Below are 24,530 nucleotides of genomic sequence, written 5' to 3' on the forward strand. Positions count from 1 at the left end.
AGTTCAAAGAAGTGTGACTAGCCCAAGGTCACCCAGCAGTTGCATGTGGAGGAGCGGAGACATGAACCCGGTTCCCCAGATTACGAGTCTACCGCTCTTAACCACTACACCACACAGGCTGTCACACTGGAGGAGGAAGCGAGTGGTGGTGATAGGTGACTCCCTACTAAGGGGAAAGGAGGAAACGGGAAGTCACAAGAGATGTGCTGTCCTCCAGGTGCAAATATTCACGCTATGACAGATAAGTTGTGAAGTCTTTCTGATTCATGTGGGTACAAATAATACTGCCACACATAGCAAGGGACTATGAGACACTAGGAAGGGAGCTGAAGAGACTTGGGGCACAGGTAGTCTTTTCATCACTCCTTCCTGCTAAAGGTCGTGGCTCCTATGATTCCATGATCTGAAAATATAATCCACCAAAATAACCTGTTAACTATTTGGCAAGTTTTCCACAAGAACTGTACAGATAGATCACTTTAAACTTAGAGGGGCTTGTGGACAACAAGTTACACTTTACTGACTGGTTATGAAGCACTGGTCGTTACTGGCATTAGGCAAGAAATTTAATTCTGTTTAATCCTACTGTAACCTAATCAGCAACAACCAAATTAATTCAATACAGTGATCCAGCATAAGAAGCAATCACAAAAGAAGTTAGTGTATATGATTGCCTGCTCAATGCTTACAATTCCTACTTCCCTCGGGAAATCGAAGGTACAAATACATCGAAGTTATTTTAGCCCATCTGCTTCTTTATCCCTTAATGTATTCTGCTGGTCTAAGTTCAAGAAACAGAAAACACCACCAGTGATTTGCATTCATCCAGCTTAAATGGTCCCAAGTGAGCAGAAGAAAATGAGAAAGAAACAACAGTATTTCTTTCTTTCTTTAATCCCTCTATACTCCTTGACGGCCAATATTTGCTACCTCCACCTTTCAAATTGTGTCTGAAAGAAGCCATGTTACTAAGGGTGTTATTCTGAATTTGATCAGGTTCTTTTTAATTTGGCCTCCAGGGAAAGACAAGGAGATACATCTGAAAAGAAATCTGCATGAACTGACATTGTAAGAAAGTCATGTCATGATGAGAATGCTAAAATATTCTAGCTACAAATCCACCAATGTTTAAACCTTCTTTCTCTAAAAACAACAATAATACTTCAATAAACTTTGGGTCAAGTTATTATTATTGTTTACTTGACCTGATACATGAATATACACAAAGGATATACAGTATGTCCTTTTTTGAGGAGTTGAAAGAAATGCAAACTAACAGGTTTGTTTAAAGCAGCATAACACCTCCACAGCAGGCTTGTCCAAAGTCCATTTTGGGGGCCTAATTGGGCCCGCCGGTCGGTTTAATCCTTTAATCCGGCCCCTGTGGCAGTTTATTTCATGGGGTAAACATAACTTTGGTTGGTCCCCACGGCCCTTCACTTCATCAAATCTGGCTCTCTTTGAATAAAGTTTGGGCACCACTACCTTACAGGCAGGTAATAAAGACCCAAGTTGATGCTAGATGACCTCCTTATTAAGCACTTATCCTGATTTGTTTGCACAAACTTTGCAGGTACGGTAAGTTAGATGCTTTCAACTATTTACTGAGCACTCATTCTAAGCATTGTGGGGAGGTTATCTAGTGCTGTGTAAAAGAAGTGTTACCTAGAACTTTCCAGTGCATTTTTCCATGGCTTTCCTTATCTCAATGGGTGGGGGGGGGGGACCGGCTTATTTTGCAGAGCACCAAATTAACTTTAATTGTGCAATCTGAATTTTCCAGTATGTTACCGAATCCCACCTGAAAATGGTGAGGGTCTGGAAGTGTCCCTAGTGTGTCATGTGGAGAAGATAATGAAGAACCAGACATTTAAGACATTTCTATAATGCTTAATTAGTCATATTTCTAAGTAGTGTTCATAAAGACAATGCACAGAAAATGGGACAATTAAACAATAAATATTTATCACAAAACAGAACACTACCTTAAAATGCCTCAGCCACGTTGGCAGGAAAGAGGTTTGGGATGTGCATCAGGCAAGGTTAGTCAAGGGCGAGGATGGGGCACTGCCATGGAAGAACAGAAATCAAAATCCCCTTGGTAGTTAAATCAAACCACATGTTCAGTCTATGGTGGTCAGGCATGGTCACACAACCTTCTGCTCTAGCCTATGTATTTTTTAAAAGCTTCTTTCAGGGTTAGGCGTCAACCTGTAGTCTCCTTTGCAGCTTATTGGTGGCATTGAGTCAATTTTCCCAAACGACATGTCCTCCAAACCACAGTTGATGGTCCCATTCTAGGTAGGTAAACCCCCAAAAGATGAAGGGAACAACAGGGAGATCTAGTATGTTTACAAACGGATTTTGACCCCTAAGCTGGCCTGCTTACCCTGGATGCAGGTGGTGTCTGTTATTCTACTAGCAGTATTTTAGTAAGATTCAACCACCAGCCCAGTTAACTTCTGCACGTGAAACAAAAGGGACACCATCTTGCCCTTTGCTTCAGGCAGCAAAATCTTGATCTGGCTTTGAAATGCAGCAAAAGTTGGAAGTGGCAAATTATGGTGTTAACCCAACAACAGGAATAGCCAGGAGCCAAAGCACCAATTGTAGAAGGCTTCTTCACGGGTTTGTATTCCTGCAGTTGCTGAGTTGGGACAAAAAGGCAAGCAGTTCACACCTGGAAAAACCGGCAGGTGCTGGAAGACTGTGCAAGGCAGAAGTTGCTCCCCGTGCCATAAACCTTTGAGCCCCATGTATCCATTCAAGGAAATAATAATAATAATAATAATAATAATAATAATAATAATAATAATAATAATAATAATAATAATAATAATAATTTATTTATACCCCACCCATCTGGCTGGGTTTCCCCAGCCACTCTGGGCGGCTTCCAAAAGAATATTAAAATACTGTGATACATCAAACATTAAAAGCTTCCCTAAACAGGGCTGCCTTCAGATGTCTTCTAAAAGTCTGGTAGTTGTTGTTCTCTTTGACATCTGGTGGGAGGGCGTTCCACAGGGAGGGTGCCACTACCAAGAAGGCCCTCTGCCTGGTTCCCTGTAACTTGGCTTCTCGCAGTGAGGGAACCGCCAGAAGGCCCTCGGTGCTGGACCTCAGTGTCCGGGTAGAACGATGGAGGTGGAGACGCTCCTTCAGGTATACTGGAAACACTTTTCCACATGTTAATCACTCTTGCTGGCTTAGAGTGTCTACTATACATCAGATGTAAGACTGCAGTATCAGTTAACAACAACCAAAGTACTCCATGTTTGCTCTTTCTGCAGTGAGCCAATGCAATTTTAAGAGTTCAGTAACAGACTCATAAAAAGGTGCCTGATGGACTGCAGAAGGTATTGCCACTGCCTTGAAAAATTACATAAATCAAATACTGAGCGACTGCCACTTTCCAGCTAAATGCTATTATAAATAACTGTTTGTATGGTCTTATCAGGATTTTTTCCCTCTTGCCTGTCGACCACTGATAAAGATTCACTCTGTAAATCACTGTAATTTCCTTTTAGCTGTCAGGAGGGAGATTTAATAAGGTGATAAAGAAAATTGATGAAAAAATAGTATGTTTTGCTTTTTAAGAGTCTTGTATAATTTTATGTACTTATTCCAAAGTGGGTTTGAAAAGTTTATACTTGCACAATGCCATTAATTTGGTCAAACAGATGATAGCCATTTGTGACATTTTAATGAAATCTCTGTTCTTCAGTCTTGACAGGGGAATTTAACTTTACACAATAAAATATCAGCATGTTGTCCGACACCTGCAAATGTATCTCAGTACTGCCAATTTTGGTTTTTTAAATTAGTACTTCAAACAAGTAATTATTTGTAGCTTGTTGCTAAACATAAGTCACTATGGCTAATAACAGAACATTTCTATAGCATTCAAGATCCTACAATAGTACTCAGAACAGAAGAATGACCGCTGAGAGGAGTGCAGAGAGAGAGAAATGCTGTGGTACATCTGCAGCAGCACAACTGGATGCCTTCATTTGCCCCAGCTGAAAGGAAACCTGTCTCTCCCTTATCAGTCTTTACAGTCGCAGCAGGCACTACAACTTTTCAACAGTCTGATAATAATAATAATAATAATAATAATAATAATAATAATAATAATAATAATAATAATAATAATTTATTATTTATACCCCGCCCATCTGGCTGGGTTTCCCCAGCCACTCTGGGCGGCTTCCAAAAGAATATTAAAATACTATGATACATCAAACATTAAAAGCTTCCCTAAACAGGGCTGCCTTCAGATGTCTTCTAAAAGTCTGGTAGTTGTTGTTCTCTTTGACATCTGGTGGGAGGGTGGAAGTCTGACTTGTGCGTAAGTTGCCGCCACTCCTGGCTAGGTTACCTGGTTAACCCTTTCTGACTGAACAGCCTCCAGCATCGTGACTGTCTCAGTCGCTGGCAGAATCCGTCAGTGGGCGTTTCTTAAACCTTTTCCAGCATAAAAGTTGTTTGACGCCAAGTCTCCTCCTACTCTCCCTGCGCGGAAGTCTTCTGCGCAGGGAGGGTGTGGGCAACGGAGTACCCGTACTCTCTCCGCTGGTCTCCGGCGAAGAGTCTTGGAGATTCCTCTCCGATTCCCCCATCTGCCCCCCTTCTCCACTGGTGTTACGCTGATTTCCTTCCCCAGCAGATGGGCTGCCTCTCTCCCTACTGGGACCCTCTCCTGCATCCCTTTGGAGCCTTCCCTCCACCTCTAGCTCCGATGGCAGTTCCCTGACAATAACCTTACATTTTGTCAAGCAAGACTGCACATGGGTGGGTTCTTATTTGGTGAGGCATTGGGGGGTTGTTGGTGTAATCAAAACCCTCCAGTGAGTTAAAAACTGCACTGGAAAATTAAAAGCAAAAAGCTATGTGTGTGACTATATATTGTATGACTTAGAACAATTTGGATGCAATCTGGAGGGCCAGTAAGAGGATGTGGACAACCAATTATTAGTAATTTGTCACTGACTGTTTCTGATATAAGTAGGGAGAAGATTTAAATAAAATAATTAGAAAATGGCTAAGCAAAAACATGTGACTATAACTTTGATTGTTTTTCAGTTTTTTTTGTGTGTGTGTGTGTGTGTGTGTGAGTGAGTGTGAGAGAGAGAGAGATCTATTAAATATCTCATGCCAAAAATTCAACTAAGTTACACCCATGCATTCCCAAGTCCTCTGCCCTTGTGTGAGCTTCATGGGAGTCATTGAGAACAAAAGTCATTGATTTCCTGCCCAACGGAAATACTTCTGCTTTACGAATCAGCTTGTCAAATAAAAACATAAAGTAGTAGTGGATGAGCATTTCTATAAAACAAAAAAATCCATCTGCTGAACAAAGGAAAAAGCAAAGAATTTTATTGTGTTTAAGGATTTCCGAAAGAGAAATAATACATTACATATTATAGACTGTAGCTTTGAGACATGATCATCCTTTTGGCAGTACTAAAATGGCACATGTAATTGCTAGAGTCAACAGCTTTTTCTCCAGGAGCGTTCCCGCTTCTGTTTACTATCCAATTTTACAGAGATTAATTTCAGAAAAACAGAGAATTTTTATGTGCAAATATGCTCCAGGGGACACAGCTATGAGTTGTCATAATAATATTTTCAGTGATAGAATAATCTCTTTAGACCAAGCCTAGCAATGGAGGAAGGAAAATAACTGGGAGAGATAAAATAATAAAAAAGGATGAGGACTCAGTTGGGATACTGTTATCCTATTTTCTCATATATTAGGGAAGTGACAGCAATTTTGGGCTGGTCACATTCTCTTCTACAGAAATCTCAGTGGCTTCTGTTTCTTTCATGATGGAAGGAATTCCATGCCACTATGCATACATTATGCTGCTGTTTTTTTCCACCCCCAGCCCTTGCTTGAAGCTAGGACCACTGTGATTCTTATTTTCGTTTTGTTTTTCTAAGTATGTTGCTACCCTGGCATACTGCGTATGATTAATGTGTAACTACAAAACAAAGAATTTTAAACTATGGAAATAGAAATGCCATACTGTTTGCCCTGAAAAGGAATCAGGCCCACTGAATATATCATTCAAATGCACAAAAATCCTTGGAAGGAACTGAAGCAGGTTTTGTTTTGTTTTTAATGGCCTAAATTTGCATGGACTGCTATCCTGTTCCCAAATTACTGAATGGAAGAAGGGGACCCAATGTCATTACCAGAAAGAGCCACAGTGCCATGAAGGTGCCAAAGCTACTATTTTAGTATCATGTAAGGCTGGTGGATTGATTCCTATCCCTCACAACAGCAGATGGAATAAATCAATCACTGATTTAGTGGACCCCTGTGTTTGATACTTACAAGCATTTGTCTTTCAGACTGCAGAGTGTGCCTGTGTTCGGGTGATTGCTAAGCCATGGTTCAGTATGGGACTAAGCCTCAGCAAGTCCCAAATTCACATGTTCCCCCTCTTCCACTGTGTTCTGGAGCTTTTGAACTTAACGTTAACTAAATTTAGTTGAAACAAATCAGCTTCATAAACTATGGCGTGCAGTTGGCTTTGTAAATTAACTACAGTGAAGCTCATCTGAGTTCAGGTGGCAAGGAAGCTGCTGTTTCTGTCACTGATTTCTCAGGTAGCCATTTGTGTTATGAGAGAATTCACTTACAACTGGACTTCGCTGGATAGCGGCAACACCTGTCTTTTCAAAGCTTTGCTTGGTTAAACAGACTCCCTCCTCCACAACCCCCCAAGCTGCCTGCCACATTTACAAAATAAAAATAGATGGTTAGATGTCCAAAAGTGCTGACAGAGTTTGGAGTCTTGTTACCTTTTATCTGTTTACCTGCAGGGACCTGAACCTTTGTCACCCACTTTCAGTCAAAGAAAATAATAGCTATTTCATAAAACAAATCCTCCCCCCCCCCAGCTTTTACCTGCTGTTGCAACTAAATGCCAAAAATAATGGGATGGAAATGAGTGTAACTTACAGCAGAATGACTCCAATTAACTGATAAAATCAAGTTCGGGAAGGCTACTTCCAGCAATTTCCACAAGCTTCTAGAAATGTCTTATTTCCAAACCTATCAGAATGATTACACACTCTTTGTTTCCAGATATGATTGACTGGTTGATTGCTATTGTTAGGGAGAGGACAAGCAGATCAAGGGACAGTGCCAGTTAAAAGGGACCAGTACTTTGTATTTATTACATTCCTTGAATATATGATGAATCAACAGATACCCCCTTTCCTCTAGGACAGCAGTGGAGATTTCTGGAAGCTTCAGTGAGTCTTGAGGAAACAACAACAAAACCTGATGACTACCTGCACAATGTGTTTTCCAGTAAATATTTCTACCCCACCAATGTTCAGTCTAAAAAAAAAAAAAGGAACTGGAGATTATTATCCATAGAACTAGAAACTAGGAAGCCTGGAATTCAGGTAACCCAAGTAGGAATACAATTACATTCCTCCACCAGCCTCTAATTACTACAGGGTCGGCAGAATTGTTCATGGGAATTAATTTCCTGCTGTTCTACATAACAGACAAATTATGTGTTGCTTTGGAAATTAACTACTCCAAAGTATTGATAGCAATTTTCATATTTACACCAGGAAGCATTTCTCTCTGAAACCCCAAACTCATTACTCTAATCTATATTAACTATGCAGCTGATCACATCACACAGGTAACCAATATCATTTCAATCCACACACTGAGTTTGGAAGCTTACAATAATTTGTATGTTTAGATATAATTTGAAGGAGCGGGGAGGGGTTGGTTATCATTTATAACTTCCTAGCAAGGAACTGACATGTTGAAGGACACCCAACTGATTCATTATCAAACATTTTTCTAAAAAAAAGGTGTTACAAAGATGTGTTACTTTTTAGCATAAGCTTTGCTGTCCATTAGCCAATTAAATTAAGGTATAAAATAGCTTCATGCCAAATTATGATACAGGGGCAACACTCAGGAGAACAGTTTGTAAATAGTAAATTAAAAAACCAAACAACGGTAAGATGGCCATTCTGTTCTCTTCCTCCATCTGTCACTTGGTAAGACATAGGTGCTGTGGGCTAATTAAATGTTAATGAAATCTAAATAATCTGCTGGTCCCGAAGCATTAGCCAAGCAATAGGAACTGCTGAACAGCTGCTGCTGTTTGACAAAAACACTTCAGTCAGCACCTTCAGCTATGTCTCAAGATCCAGATTTGGCAAAGCAGAATGGAAAGAATGATATTTATGCAAAACTGATTTCAGAAGGCCCGTAATTGTTTTTTCTTTAAATCACAGGTTAAAGGTCACAGACACAGTTAGGAAAGGAAAGGATTTGACCAAAAAAGGAAAGAAAAATACCCACCACATATTTGATGTGTGAAGGACTTTCAATGACCCTTTCTTTATAAAAGTCAGGAACTTATTTTGATGCAATTCTGATTACGTTGCTCATACATTCCCCTCAGAAATTCACAAGAACTGTGCAATCAATTCAATATGCCCTAGGCATTGCAGGGGTTGCACTAAATGACCCTTGGGGTTCTTTCCAACTCTACAACTCTGTGATTCTACCCCACTCCTGTGGCACATACCAAACCGCTTCTCAGACTGAGGGGACTATGAAACACAGTTTGTTGTACCTGAAATGTGACACTAGGTGTATGCTATTTAAAAAGAAATCAAAGATTCAAACTTCATTATTGTTTAACGAAGCACATTTTTGAAGTTCAGAAACAAATACATACACACCCAGTGATGTTAAATTCTCGAAAATAATCTTTTAGAGAATATTCTCGATTAATGAGAATATTAGAGAATTTTCATTTAAAATCAGAGAATATTCATTTTAATGCATTGAAAATGATATAATTTTAATGCATAGGCTATTTTGTGCTTCTAATATCTCTAACACTTAATAACTGTTTTGGTGACTAAAACACAGCTTGATAAACACAACTATATGCATACATATAAAAAAGAAGCCATTAACATTAAATATATTATCATTATATGATAATATATTTCAGTATGTCAATCTCTGGTAAATGGCACTGCAAAAACCAGTTACTGGCACTAAATAAAAATACAGAAATGTCAGCTGTTTAAATCAAGGCCACCTCACATGCTGTTACACATAACTGTATAGGCAGGCCTAGGTACTAGGTAAATGTATAAAGTATTAAAGCTACTTTCGGGGGGGGGGGGAGGTGTCACACTGTATGGCCAAGGGTATCGAATTGCTAAGAATAAGGTCACACCAGAATAGAAAAAGGCTACTGCATAGAGTTGAAATACATACAAATTCAAATGTTCATCAAATTAAATGAATAGCATTTTTAAAACTAAAAAAAAAATGTTTTCTGTAGCTCACATTTCAGAACTGCCAGTGGTGAATGACACAATGCCCAGTAATGTAACTGGATCAAAAAAAAACCATTACTCATTACTTACACTGGCAATATCACAGCTTGACTTATTATTTACTAGATTTTTTAAATGTGGGTTGTAACAGTTCGTGGAGAATATTCTCAGGAGAATTTTCTAGCAGAGAATATTCTCTAGAATATTCTCATTCTTGAGAATATTCTCACTTCGCATCACTATACACACCATAAGGATATTCCAGGTAAGAACATAAGAATAGCTGCTGGATCAGGCCAATGGCCCATTCTAGTCCAGCATCTTATTCTCACAGTGGCCAACCAGATGCATATGGGAAACCACATGAGCAGAAGAACACTTGCCCCTCCTGTGGTTTCCAGCAACTGGTCTTTGGAAGTATTGCTGCCTGAAAATTTTGGAAGCCTCCCAATATTTGGAACCAACCTGCCTGCACCTTAAGGTTGGTGGAGAAGGCCCAACCAGTGGTATCAGCAGAGGATAAAATGTGCAGCCCTGGTGGAACTGGAAGCGCCTTCTCTGTGGTGTCCCCAAACCTGTGGAGTGTTCTCCCCACAGAGATTCACCTAGCTGCCACCTTTTATTATTTTATTTTAAGAAACAAGTGAAGACACATTTCTTCTGGCAAGCATTTGGGTGAAGGTAAATGTGACTATAGGAATTTATGAATAGTTCAACGCTGCTGCTTTTATAATGTGAGTCCCAATGAAAACAAATAGAACTTCTTTTGTGTAACTATACCTAGGATTGTACTACAAGTGAAAAATCATCAACCTAGCAGCTACCACTTGTCAATGTGTGGGCAAAAATAAGTGCAACTTCTGCTGAAGTAAAATCAGTCGGGCTATCACTGGCTTTCTGCCAAATAGTTATACTTAAAACTGGAATAGAAGTAGACACCACCTTTCCAGACTTTGCTGTGCAAAGATTATTTGAAGATAATACACAATCATCCTAAAAACACAAATATCAATTTATTATCCTGCTGCCTAATTTTCAGGCTATGGGGGAAAAGATTACAAAGAATTTCATAATCAATATGCTAAACACATTCATGCATTTCAAATTTACATAGACAGAAATTGAAAACATTACAATATTGTAAAAGAGTGTCAAAATCAATTATAAACGTCAGTTTCTTTGGTGTTCTGCTGTCTTGGGAGCTGTTGCTTCCAAAGGAAATCATGGCAAATGGAAGCAACAGCTTTCATTTATTGTACATGAATAAAAAGTACAATAAACGCAACAGTTCATTATGTGTAAAATCACATTTTGCCAAGTGGGAATTTTACAAGTGCTTAGCTTTCTGCATTTGATAAATGTAGTCTTATATATTCAGAATCATTTTAGACACTTGTATTTCTGGATGTTCATTTAATTACTTTCTGCTTTACACATGGAAATTAAAAAAAGCAGGAATAGTAGTAGTACTTCTGAGCCAAAATGTCCCCAAACTTATCCAACTGTTCACAGGATGCAAAGTTAGAAGGGGGCATTTTGGCAAACTGGAGGGCAGGGTTATGAACAGATGGAAAGTATTGATCAAACTTACCAGAAACGGCAACTATGCTCCCAGTTGCTAGTGAATACCATTTGCCCCCACAAGACTCTAATGTGAGGAAGAAAGCATAAGTGAACGAAGGCACATGGTATCATAAGTCAATTTAGAGGGGCAGCTTTCTGCCCTTACTTTGGGGGGGAGGGGGAGATGCTGCTCACCATTGTTGAAGCCAAGACCACAATATAGATGGTGCTTATGGTGAAAACCGTGAGGGGTGGGGGTTTTGGGGAGGGGGGTTGATTTCAGGAAATCTCTCTGTTTAACTGGACCCTGCTAGGTTTGCAGAACCATCAACTACAACAAACTGTACTCTGATGTACATCAAAGCCTAATGTAGAGCAGCCAAGATGGACTAAAATGGATGACAACTTTGACTCCATACCACTTTCTGCAGAACTCTCAGTGACATTCATGGGAGTTCTTGGATGATGCCAATATTAAAAAGCAACTTCATCAGCATAACAAAATAATAAAGAGAATAACAATGCTGTCGCAATGGATGTAGAATTATACATATGGTTCAAATGTTCCAAAGAAAACAGTGTGCTGAAATGTGTAAGAGCGACCCCAGTAACGAGATGCTGGAAAAGCAAGCGTCCCCCCCAGATGGATTATGGGTATCCATAGTCTATGTGTTATTGTAGGTTTGCCTACATGAGCAATGAAATGAATGTAAAAGGTGAAAAACTCAATCCTTCTGGCCCAGTTCCTGATCAAAATAAAAGATGTACAGAGAATCCTTTTCTCTCTTTATTTTCTCCACTGCTGCCTATCTGGCTCTTTTATACATACAGTATTCCCTTCACAGTTATGTCTGGGGAACTATGAACTTTATTCCATAATGCTAGGCATGAAATTCTATTGTTGAAAAGCTCTGCAAAATATATCTGCTTATAGTTCAAGAATTGACAGACAGACAGACAGAAAGACAGACACAGAGACACAGAGAGAGAGAGAGAAAGAGATAGAGAGAGACTATAATATCGGTCCTAAAGGATATTCATTGGCTCCCAGTGCGTTTCCAAGCACAATTCAAAGTGTTGGTGCTGTCCTTTAAAGCCCTAAACGGCCTCGGTCCTGTATACCTGAAGGAGCATCTCCACCCCCATCATTCAGCCCGGACACTGAGGTCCAGCTCTGAGGGCCTTCTGTCAGTTCCCTCACTGTGAGAAGTGAATCTACAGGGAACCAGGCAGAGGGCCTTCTCAGTAGTGGCACCCGCCCTGTGGAACGCCCTCCCTTCAGATATCAATGAAATAAACAACCAGCTGACTTTTAGAAGAAATCTGAAGGGAGCCCTGTATTGAGATGTTTTAAATGTTTGATATTTAAAAAAATTTCGATATATGCTGTGAGCCACCCAGAGTGGCTGGGGAAACCCAGCCAGATGGGTGGGGTATAAATAAAAATAATAATTTATTTATTTGTGTGCTTGTTTATTATTAATATTATTTATTATTATTATCTAACAACTGTTGTGTGGAAACATTTAAGTGGCATCAATTATTATGTGAATCAGAGCACTGTTATGACAGGATATAATGCAAAACCCAGCAGTGCTGTTGCGTGTTGAGTCCCACAGTGCCACCCCCAAAAATAATTCACACTGCACACTTCAATTTTTGTTTAAGTTTTTGGCATAATTTTGGCCACAACTTTATTCAAATACAAAAAAATGTGAGTGGCTGCTTAGGCATTGGTTATGACTATCTGTCCTTGCCCCCCAAGGACAGAGCTGGTCCCTTCCGGACACCACCAGAAGCCAGCGTGGGAAACAAGTATTGGGGAGAAATGAAGCTGGGAATCAGTCCAACACTTCTCACCCTCATGTTCCTGTGGGGTTTGCACGGCCCAAGTCCGGCTCCACGGACAAGGACGAAAGAATGGCAAGCCCCTGGATTCCTTTAACGGAATTCCCTTTCCGCATCATTTGGAGGGATAGGCACTTACCCCTCCAAGCACCAATTTAACCAATGCCTAACCGCCAACCTTACAAGTTGTGACGATTTGCTACGCAGTAGGCAAAAACCAAATGGCACCAGCCAATCAGCCAGATGGCAAAATTCCTACCAGGCCCCCGCTCCAAGGCGAACGACCCCATGACAGGCATAGCAAGGTCAAGCGAGCAAAACAAAAAACCACCCTATAAAAGGGAGGGAGGGCGGGTGATCCGGTGCAAAACAGCCAAGAGGACGTCCCATCGCCTGGCCTCTGTATTTAAAGCCTCTGACCCCTCCTCCGAATTGGCAACAATCAAAATTCCCCAGCAACCCAATTAACCTCTTAAAGGCTAGGGTTCCACCAAATTTGCCTAGTCATGACAGGGTGGCCTGTTCCCCCAACCGCAACACGTGCTCTCTGTTAGGGAGAACACGCTTTCTCAAAAATGTAACAAGTAGACTTACTGCTAGTACAGGTAACTTTCTAAGAAGCATTTGGTACAATCCAGGATGGTATATGGCATCGGGATTTTGTAAATTGTAAGGCTGGGTGGATGCAGCAAAGATCCAGGGGCCAAATGAACCTCTTTGGTTCTCTACCAACCCTTTAGGATTCTCCAATGCCATGTCCACTCTGCAAGAATAAAACCCTCCTTTGCCCTAATCTGTACTCTCCCCAAGTGCTTTTGTCGGGCTGGAATGTGTCCTTGGACTCTAACAATGCCTCTTTGCTTGTCTGCGTTGCAGATGGAGAGGTGTATATGTGGCCACAGAAATGTTTACATGGCTGACATGAAGCCTACTGCTGTTGGCATCCATCTGCCTTGGGAGAAAATGGAGGAGTGTGCCTTTGGGAAGAAAGTCAAACCACTGGAGAGTTACAGAGCCTGAGGTGGCTACAGATATCAATACGGGAGAGACATGTTTCACTGCAGGTAGGGCAGATGCACGTGCCTGGTTTTGCTCCTACAGGTGCACCATCGAGTTTCTTCTCTTTGCACTCCTCCCAGCGGTATTTCTCCTCTGGTCACTGCTGTGGATACATGCCTGACTACCTGTCTCCAGGCACTGTGGATATTGCCAGCCTTCGTGTTACGTTTGCAGACATCTTTGTAATGCAGAGTTGGGCTGCCAACGGGCCTGGTGACCAAGTCAGTACAGACACTGCTGAGACAGAAGTGCAAACATGATAGGAATGTGGGCTTGGGAGAGCAGCACATATTTGTTTGATGCTATGGGTGGTGCTGTGGGTTAAACCACAGAGCCTAGGAATTGCCGATCAGAAGGTTGGCGGTTCGAATCCCCACGACGGGGTGAGCTCCCATTGCTCGGTCCTTGTTCCTGCCAACCTAGCAGTTCGAAAGCACATCAAAGTGCAAGTAGATCAATAGGTACCGCTCTGGCGGGAAGGTAAACGGCGTTTCCGTGCGTTGCTCTGGTTGGCCAGAAGCGACCTAGTCATGCTGGCCACATGACCCGGAAGCTGTGCGCCAGTTCCCTCGGCCAATAAAGCGAGATGAGTGCCACATCCCCAGAGTCGGTCATGACTGGACCTTTACCTTATCCTGCCATGTGATGTTCAAAATCCTCCTGACTCTTCAAATATATTATAAGGAATTTTGGGGTGCAAGACATTCTAAATTCTGGATCAAGTTAGTGCCAGAACTTAATTAAGGCTGGTGTGCTAAAACTGGTCGCTGGACCCGTATGTGTATTAGATTGTGTGTGAAAGCCACTTCAAAGCACCTAGAGTTAGTATATGCGAGAGCTAATTAAGTCAGGCAGACATCATAAAATGTGTATTAGACATCTCTAAATCCTAGGAAATTAACATTACTTAAGTGTTAATTAAGTCATAACCAATTTCCTTGTGAGGTAACTGCCTGGGGGAAGTGAGCAATTAAGAGAACAGAAGACGCCACTCAGCTGTTTCATGTAGATGTTAAACAGCATGGGGGGTAAAATTGTATCCTGAAGGACCCCACATTGAAGTATTCACAGGGCCAAAGAACACTCCCCAAGCATCACCCTTTTGAAATGACAATCCAAGAAGGACCGGAACCACACAAAGCAATGCTACCCACTCCCAACTCGGGACAGCCTCTCCAGAAGGATACCATGGTTGTTGGTAACAAAAGCCACTGATGGGTCAAAAAGAATTTACAAGGACACATTTCCCCTGTCTTTCTCCTGACAGAGGTGACCAAAGCAGTTTCTGTGCCACAGTCGGGCCTAAACCCCAATTGAAATGGATCTATTATGAGGTATAGATAAATAATCACAATACTGTAGATATGCTTAGTGTTATGTATTGAAGTTCTCACCCTGGGCCAGCAGGGGGATACTGTAGATAGTTATGCAAATGAAGGATCGAAAGTGACGTTTAGTGATTGGATAGTTTTGTATGCAAATGAAGGATCGAAAAGTGACGTTCAGTGATTGGATAGTTTTAGAACGTTGCAACAGTTACAATTGTTCTGTAGCTCTATATAAGCAGGCTGGCTGAGCTCCTCAGTCAGTTCTGTTCCAGCTTACAAAATAAAGAGCTGCTTTGGAGAAATCGCTGTGTCGTCTGCTATGTCAACCCACAACCTAACAATTAGATTACACTTGTTCCCTTTTAAGTTTAATCTTTATGTATCCATAAATGAGCATCTGAAACCTGGCAGCGACACAGCTTAAATCTCTACTGACCCTCCCATCTATCACTGCACACACACCCCGCTCTCCGCATTTGAAATACCACTCCTGGTCCGGTTCTTAGCGTATCACTGCCATCCTAAGATCAAGTGAGGCAGCACCAGCAACAACATAACTGGTTTACAACTCACAAAATGTGAATTCTTTGCATGGTACAGGAATTCCATTGCTGGGAAGCAGGGCTCTTGGGCTTTTAATAGCTGTGTGGCAGGCAGAAATTTAATAGGCTAAGCTTTTTCTAGTGTGGAAATACAATTTTAGAAAAACCTCTGTTGACACCTCTCAGAAATCTTATCAGATGTGTGGCCCCCTGGTTTATTTTTGACCTTCCACTCCACCTGCAAAGGAGGACATATATTTGCATATTACATAATTATATGCAAATTATATGCAAAATTGTATCAACTCTGATTTATAGGGCAGAGGCCCCAATCTACATATAGAGTATTGGATCCAAAAAAGCTGTTTCCAATGCTGATTGCACATGTAAGGAAAATGGAAGCCCTTGAAGTTCTTTGAAAGCCAGTGAAACCAGCCACTAACCTAGCTGCTTTATTCTGAATGGTCTTCAAAAAATTGGCCCCCATATATAACCTATTATAGGATACGATTCGCTCAGGCATTGTAAATTGATGTGTAGGTATCTCTCCTGTAGCCTTTGCTGTTTTCCTAACAGCTATTTAAAGTTTTTTTATGGTTTTCTGTAAGTCGTACATTTATGCCTTTCAGGCATAACGCTGATTAATTCTTTTTCTATAGGAATCAATATATACCGTATTTTTCGCTCTATAACACGCACCCAACCATAACACGCACATAGTTTTTAGAGGAGGAAAATCCGTAGGCATGCCACCCGTAGGCATTCCCTCCACAACACGCACAGACATTTCCCCTTACTTTCTAGGAGGAAAAAAGTGAGTGTTATGGTGCAAAAAATACGGTATATTCTAGAGATCAAACTAAGCACGCCATAGCTGGCTCATCAGACAATATTGCTATGCTCTCTTCATCCCCCCCCCCGCCCCGAAACACCAGAATCAAATATAAACAGCTACATAGGCAGATATCAAAGTACCATATATACTCGAGTATAAGCTGACATTTTCAGCACATTTTTTTATGCTGAAAAAGCCCCCCTTGGCTCATACTTGAGTGAGGGTCCTTTCGGGCTGCTCCTTCTTCTCCGCCGTCTTTGCCGCCACCAGGAGGTTTGTGGTGTGGTGAACCGGCTTATACTCGAGTCAATAAGTTTTCCCAGTTTTTTGTGCTAAAATTAGGTGCCTCAGCTTATATTTGGTTTGGCTTATACTTCAGTATATACGTTAAATGAAAACTTTGTTCGTACTTCTAAAATAGCATTATGCTGCGCTAAGTTTAAGGTTGTATTATGAAGCAAATGTGGTTTTCTTTTACAATTGCTGAGTACAAATGTATTAATTCTATCATTACTTAAGACCACAATATTAAAGAATTCAGCCCTGATAGATAAAATAGCTTAGAGCCGATATATTATTATCAATTCCAACAGTTTTGGATATATCCTCACCTACTAACCTGCCCTCCCTTCCTCACCCACCCACCCCACAACAATCAAAACATATAAAGAATTTATGCTGTTCAGACTGTGCTGGCTGGCACCGACGTGAGTTGTAGGCTAAAACATCTGGAGGGCACCTGGTTAAGGAAACCTCGCTTATGCTTTTATTATCTTCCTTTTGGAATGTTCCCCACTTGAGTATTTTATGTTTTAAGTTCTGCAGTTTAGGTCCAACAATGAAAACATCAACGAAAGGACATTACAATGGATGTATTGTGCAATAATAATAATGATAACGATGATGATAAGAACAACAATAATATTTTTGTATGACTTATTCATGTACAATTAGATATTGCAACTTTATATAAAGAAGCATAATTACAGCAATATTTTAGTAGCTGGAGAATAACTGGTACATAATTATTATTTTTAACAGACCCCCCTAGGTATGTCTGTGAATAGGGGACATGCTTGTAAAATTTACAGTAAAACCTGAAAGCTTTCATTCTGCATAAAACAGCTAGTGGTGTAATTTCAAAGAAGATAAAGCTGAAGTAAATAATGAATAAAAGACACTAGTTAGTTAGGACACAGATCCTGAAGCTGAGGCTCCAATACTTTGGCCACCTCATGAGAAGAGAAGACTCTCTGGCAAAGACCCTGATGCTGGGAAAGATGGAGGGCACAAGGAGAAGAGGATGACAGAGGATGAGATGGTTGGACAGTGTTCTCGAAGCTACCAGCATGAGTTTGACCAAACTGGGGGAGGCAGTGGAAGACAGGAGTGCCTGGTATGTTCTGGTCCATGGGGTCACGAAGAGTCGGACATGACTAAATGACTAAATAACAACAAATATCTTTCCCCAAAGTGTCATGCAGCTCCTGTTCCATATTGTCCTCCTGCTTTCCATCAAATGCCTCTTGAGCTTCCTTGGCCTCAGCACTACAGCATTCTGGAGCAATGTTCCACTGCTGCATAGTGGGAAGCTCACCACCATCGAGAAACCCAACAGAGGGAACCTGACCAATAAGCACCTGGAATTCAAAGCCAGCCTTTTTCTCAATGAACAGCATCTTATCCCCATTTACTCTTTACGAGATGGCTCACCTCCCACACTGAAAACTATTCCTCAGAAACTGAATGCTAACACATCCTACACCTACATTTCCACCACAATTACAGCTGTGAAACTGTCTAACAATACTTTTATAGGTGCTGTACACATGTAAGGAGACAAATGCAAAACTGAACGGGAGTTGGCATTTTTGCTGTATAACATTGTTCATTTGTCTCCTACAAGCCTGCTACAAGAACAGTAGCTATGAATTCTAAAGAAGGAAAAATAGGAACATGGGTACAAACGGTCTGCAGTGTCACATATGTAGCCCTGAGCCCAAATTTTTTATTATTACTAACCATTTATTAAACCTATTAAGCATCTTATATATGAAATATAAACAGCAATACATTATACCATAGGAACAAAGAAAGGAAATTAACACTAACACTTTTTCATACAACACACACACACAAAATGGGCTCCCTCCCTTGTAAGAACCCAAGGAAACTTTGGCAGCAAACTAGCAATAAAACAGTATCAGTTTTGTCCATCAAAAGCCTGGGGGAAGCAAGTCTTTAGTTGGCCAATGTCAATGAAGGCAGACCTAAGCGGAGAGAGCATTTCACAGATGGGGAGCCACAACTAAGAAGGCCCTCTTCCTTGCTATCACCCTCAAAGCCTCCTTCAGATGAGGCACTTAGAGAAGGATTCTGTTTACTATATACGAAACCAGCATTTGAGGAAGTATCAAAAGCAGGGCTAAGCACAAAACCCCACAGTTCCTTTATCTCCATGCTGTCCTTTTGCAAACTGTGACAAGGACTATGGTTTTAAATACAGTCAGCTGCAATTACCAAAAGAAGATGGAAGAGGAGGAAGAAGATGGACTTGTCCAGATTCTGCTTCAGCTAACACAGTGCAGTTACTCAGCATGCTTCAAAAGCTATCTTTGGAAATTAGATACCATGCAATTTGATTCAGCATCTTTTCTGCTACAAATTCCATTTCACTTCCTTAACTGGAATTATACTCTTGTGCTCCTTTATGTAAGTGACATTTTAAGGTATTTCTATTGTGCAAGTCATCCCTAAGCACATAAGATGCCAAATCCAAATGGAGGACTGTTGATTACTTGTCATAATGGAACGAAACAAAGGAGAAAATAGTGTATAATGATAGGCCTATCATCCAGAAAACTCATCAAGGGAATTCTCCCCCCTCGCCCCCCAATAAAATGCTGTCCTGCCATGTTCTGTTCAGCTTTACAAAGACAAATGCAGGCAAAATTGAAGCATACGTTTGCTGACTGAATCTCAAGAGATATTGTAGAAAATAATTGTTATTCTCGTCCTCCGCTTACTGTCATGGGCACAGAACATTTAGATAAATTTAATTATAGATTCTTGTTATAACAACAATGGCAGCAACATTGTTACCAGGGATACTTTTTAATGCAAGCCCAAAGGCAAAAACAAAACTCCGATTTATGCAGCCGGAAAAAAATATGAACTGAAATTGTACAAATTACAAAAAAGGATGTAAACATTACTTGATTTGATCTAATAGATCCATATCACATTTGTCATTCTCTGTAACAGCCAACTAACATAAGCACTTTTGAGATGTTACTTTTACAGTTACGTAAACATGGGGGAAGGGAATATGGACACATTTATGTCTCTCCTTCCCACCAAAGAGCTCAAGGCAGTATACGGGGTTCCTTCCCCTCCATTTTATCCTCAAAACAACCAGGCTGAGATAGAGAGTCATAGGCCAAAGTTACCTAGTGAGCCTCATGACCAAGTAGGAATTTGAACCTATATCTTCTTGGGCCAAGTCCAACACCCTTCACCACACTGTAATGATGGTACACTATACATTTCAAGTGTGTTTTTTTCTTTAATGAACTCTAGTGCCTGGCACTATTTGAATATTACTCTATGTAAGTTGAAACACAACAAATTGTTGCTGTGCATCCCCAGTCACTAAGAGGAGTGCTCCAGGCAGCTAGCCTTATAGTGATTTTAGGAGCTCGCATTAAGAATGCTCAACAAAAGACAGGCAGCCCTTAATCTCAGCCCTTACAGCTAAGAAACATTTCTGGAGCATGAGAAGTGTGTGTGTGTGTGTGTGTGTGTGTGTGTGTGTGTGTGTGTGTGTTACGTCCCTTCTCCCCATCCTCCTGAAATCTTCTCTTATAGCAAGGGAACAGGATGCTCCCAGCCTTGCAGAATGCATTCTGCTGACCCTAATCCTTACACATGGAATACACCACTTGCTATAAACGGTTAGGAGCTTACCATTACAATTTACCAAAATTTCTATTCCAAGTCAAGGAAGATGGACTTCCAACAATATCTCTAGTGTTAAGAGTCCTGCAGCCACAAGGAAAGTTTTTATCTTCAAATAGCTCTTATTCAACTACATAGACTGGATATAAAGTTCAGAATTCCCATGTGGAAAATCTGCGTGCACAACTCAATACTTTCTGTTGTTGTTACTAATCAAAAACTTTTAAGGTGTATTAATTTTAGCCCTACATTTTTTTAAGTGTCAGGATGATATGCTTAATGGCAAAAAATACAAATGAACTCCCTATAAAATGCAAATTAACTCTCCTCTTTACTGAGTGCAGGATAATTATCTTTCAAACATAATGAAATTTTAATCAAAGAGATGCTGTGCCACAAAAGTAAATGGTTTGTATTTAAAGGCAGTGCCTCTGCAATAGTTTTTGACTGGAATCAATGTCCATGCTTCTGTCTCCATTCAACTCGCCTATGAAAAACTGGTTTTCAATTTGGACTTCAATGAGCAGTATAAATGTTGAAACCCCAACAATAGCTCTATTATCTTAGATTTCCACAGTGCTGTAGCTAAATGACTTCTGAAGTACTATTGCTCTTGCCTGGACAGTGCAACCAACAATCTACTTTGGTTTCATTCCAATTTACTTAATTAAATATAGATAGATCATATTCTGCCTTCAGACATGCCTCAGCAACCTCAATTGATTTCAGCTCCCATTGATCAACTATTTTGTTTAAAAGTGAAATGATCAGTGGCTTAAGCCAACGTGAGGAGGTAAATGCTGCTTCCGAAAGTTGTGAGCACTTGAACCAAACACTTTGTGACTTTTGCTTTCTTTATGTTTTAAATACAAAAGTGGAAAAGAATATAGTAGTGTTCAGGCAAGATGGTAAAATGGGGATGGGGGAAAGCGCAAAAGCCCTGACCAAAGTGTCCCTGGTGACATTGTCTTCTCTTCAGACCTTTGTGCATTTTGATAGTATCTGCATGAAATCATAACGCAAAATGGGTTCCTCCAACCTATCCTTTTGTGGCTTCGATCCAGCATCAATCAAGCTTCACCAGGTATTCAATCCACAGTATTTTAATATATTAATGAATACTTTTCTATTGACAGTTACATTTGCTTTGACCCACTTGTACCAGGTACCCACAAGTACAAGGCAATATCCATGGACATCTTCCAGCAAGCAGAAGCTGTATGATGGATCATCAGATGTGGTCTGATGAATGTTGGCCTCAAGTCCATCTTTCCCAAACTCTGCCGCTTTATCTAAAGATTGTGGCTCTTAAAGGGCCAGCCCCCTGGACTCCTGACAAACACTTCTTTGCCTTTCTGTGGCATCCCCACCCAGCAGGTGTTGTAGCCCAGAAAACTCTTGATTCCTCCAGCAGGCCACGCTCAGGAAGCAGGCTTGGTGAGATTTTTCAGGCTTCTCCAGGTTCTGTGGGCAATCAACCTTGGGCCACCTGAAACACCATAATTTGAAGCCTGGCCCAATTCCAGAGTTAGTGACACAGCAACTCTTGACTTGCCATCTCATCTGCCACTGACTTATGCTCAAAGGCATAAAATTTCACACATTCTACCACAACAACACACGTTTGCCTTCAGTTAGTTTATATTCAAATAGGAGACACAGCAAACACCGTCTCTCTGATATCTGCACCTGCATGATCATGAATTTAACATGTTCATATATCAGTTGTACACCTAAAAATCTGAAGTGTGCCCCTTACAAAAATTATGGCTGCAGAGATCTGTAATACAAAGGTATTCTGGCACTGGCAGTGCACTAGAACGAAATTTCATTTTCCCAATGGCTACTACAATGGATCTGCACTCTTATATTTTGTGAAGCATTGTGCTATACCAAGTATTTACACTGTTACATAGATGCTACATAGTGACATAAATTATCATAGATCATACGTTAATATCTCTACAGTGAGCATGGGGGAAATGAAGGATTTATTATCCCTCCATGTTACATGAATTATTGAAGCTTTACAACCACATATAGTTCTTGGTTCATTTGCAATAACAACTTTTGTGTTTGTCTATGGAAGAAAAAGATGCAGATGGTGCTCTGGTCTAAACCACTGAGCCTCTTGGCCTTGCCGATCAGAAGGTCAGTGGTTCAAATCCACGCAACGGGATGAGCTCCCATTGCTCTGTCCCAGCTCCTGCCAAACTAGCAGTTCAAAAGTATACCAGTGCAAGTAGATAAATAGGTACTGCTGTGGCGGCAAGGTAAACAGTGTTTCCGTGTGCTCTGGCTTCCGTCACAGTGTTCCATTGCCCCAGAAACTGTTTAATCATGCTGGCCACATGACCCGGAAAGCTGTCTGTGGACAAAGGCCAGCTCCCTCAGCCTGAAGCAAGAAATGCACCCCATAGTCGCCTTTGACTGGACTTAACCGTCCAGGGGTCCTTTACCTTTTTAGCTTAGAAATTAGTGCACAGATATAGAGGTAAACAAGTGGACCACATGTGGCAAAGAGGCTGAGCTAGAAATCAGGAGTCCCTGGTTCAAATCCTACCTCAGCCACTAAATGGCCTTATGCAAGATACTATTTTTACAGTCTTGGGTCCTCTACCTGCCATACAGAAATACATAAACTATTAACATAATATGTTTAACAGGACTGATTTAAGGAAGTAAAAAGTAACTAGATGCCAAATACTTTAAGCACCTTAAAAGAAATACCTACATCCTACTATGAAATTGCTTACTGTTACAGGCATGGAAGTGATTGGTTTAACGGTAGTTAATGACAGCAGAGCATGTTGCTTTTCATTTATGAAAGTGAAAGGAAGAAGTTAGGAGTTAGGACATTTTCATTGTCACTGTCTCTTACTGGATAATATGCACATAAAGCAAAACTATTTCCTTTTAGTAGAATCATAGAATCATAGAGTTGGAAGAGACCACAAGGGCCATCGAGTCCAACCCCCTGCCAAGCAGGAAACACCATCAGAGCACTTCTGACATATGGTTGTCAAGCCTCTGCTTAAAGACCTCCAAAGTAGGAGACTCCACCACACTCCTTGGCAGCAAATTCCACTGTCGAACAGCTCTTACTGTCAGGAAGTTCTTCCTAATGTTTAGGTGGAATCTTCTTTCTTGTAGTTTGGATTCATTGCTCCATGTCCGCTTCTCTGGAGCAGCAGAGAACAACCTTTCTCCCTCCTCTATATGACATCCTTTTATATATTTGAACATGGCTATCATATCACCCCTTAACCTCCTCTTCTCCAGGCTAAACATGCCCAGCTCCCTTAGCCAGTACTTTGGGGCATTTCATTTTTGAAGAGGCTGTCAAAAATATAAGTAAAACCCTTGCTTGCTGTCACTAATTAGGGGATTTGCAGTACAATAGTGTGCCAATCCAGTCCTCACTTATGTACAGAGTTAAAGTGGACCCTTCGTCCATTTGCTGTGGCACCTGGCAATAGGATACATTATCGGAAGAGAATATTTTAAACCACAGTAAAGCAAGATAGAGTGTCAAGATTGTAATGTTGGCATTTTATAATGGTGCAGCCATTTCTGCACCATATACAGTACCCAATTCCTTAAAAAATGGTTAGTCAGTATGTAGTATCAGTAAAAAGGCCAAACCTTAAGCTGTATTAACGGATAACAACACATGGCTGTTAAATAAATGACACAGTGCAATATGTTCACTGGAGGGTGTATACACCTATTTTAAGATCCTCTGATGATTGTTATTATATCCTCATATGCGAAACCACAGAATTCGAAGAGCATACTATATTTTTCCCATGACTGTAAATTATAGGAAAACTATTTTTTTTTTCACTGTGCGAATATATGAATGTTCACAGCAGACTTTTACAGAATACTTGATATGAAAAGTCCAAACAATTAACCAGTAATGTGAAACAAAAGAATCTTGGCCAATTTGCAGCAATTGGAATCACTTAAAAGAGAAACTTTCTGAAAAAATGATTAGTTGAGATTAGTCCTAATATTACAATGCTGATTATTATTTGTTATTTTCAA

At 40.6% G+C, this 24,530-nt stretch overlaps 1 protein-coding gene across 5 annotated transcripts in view; it reads right to left on the minus strand.

The window, feature by feature from the left end:
- Window positions 1-24,530, minus strand: part of CCSER1 (coiled-coil serine rich protein 1) — a 740,630-nt gene that overhangs the window by 482,123 nt on the left and 233,977 nt on the right. The gene's annotated exons all lie outside the window — the stretch shown is intronic.

The sequence above is a fragment of the Podarcis bocagei genome (genome assembly GCF_964188305.1).
Source record: "Podarcis bocagei genome assembly, chromosome: 9".
Classification (NCBI taxonomy): domain Eukaryota; kingdom Metazoa; phylum Chordata; class Lepidosauria; order Squamata; family Lacertidae; genus Podarcis; species Podarcis bocagei.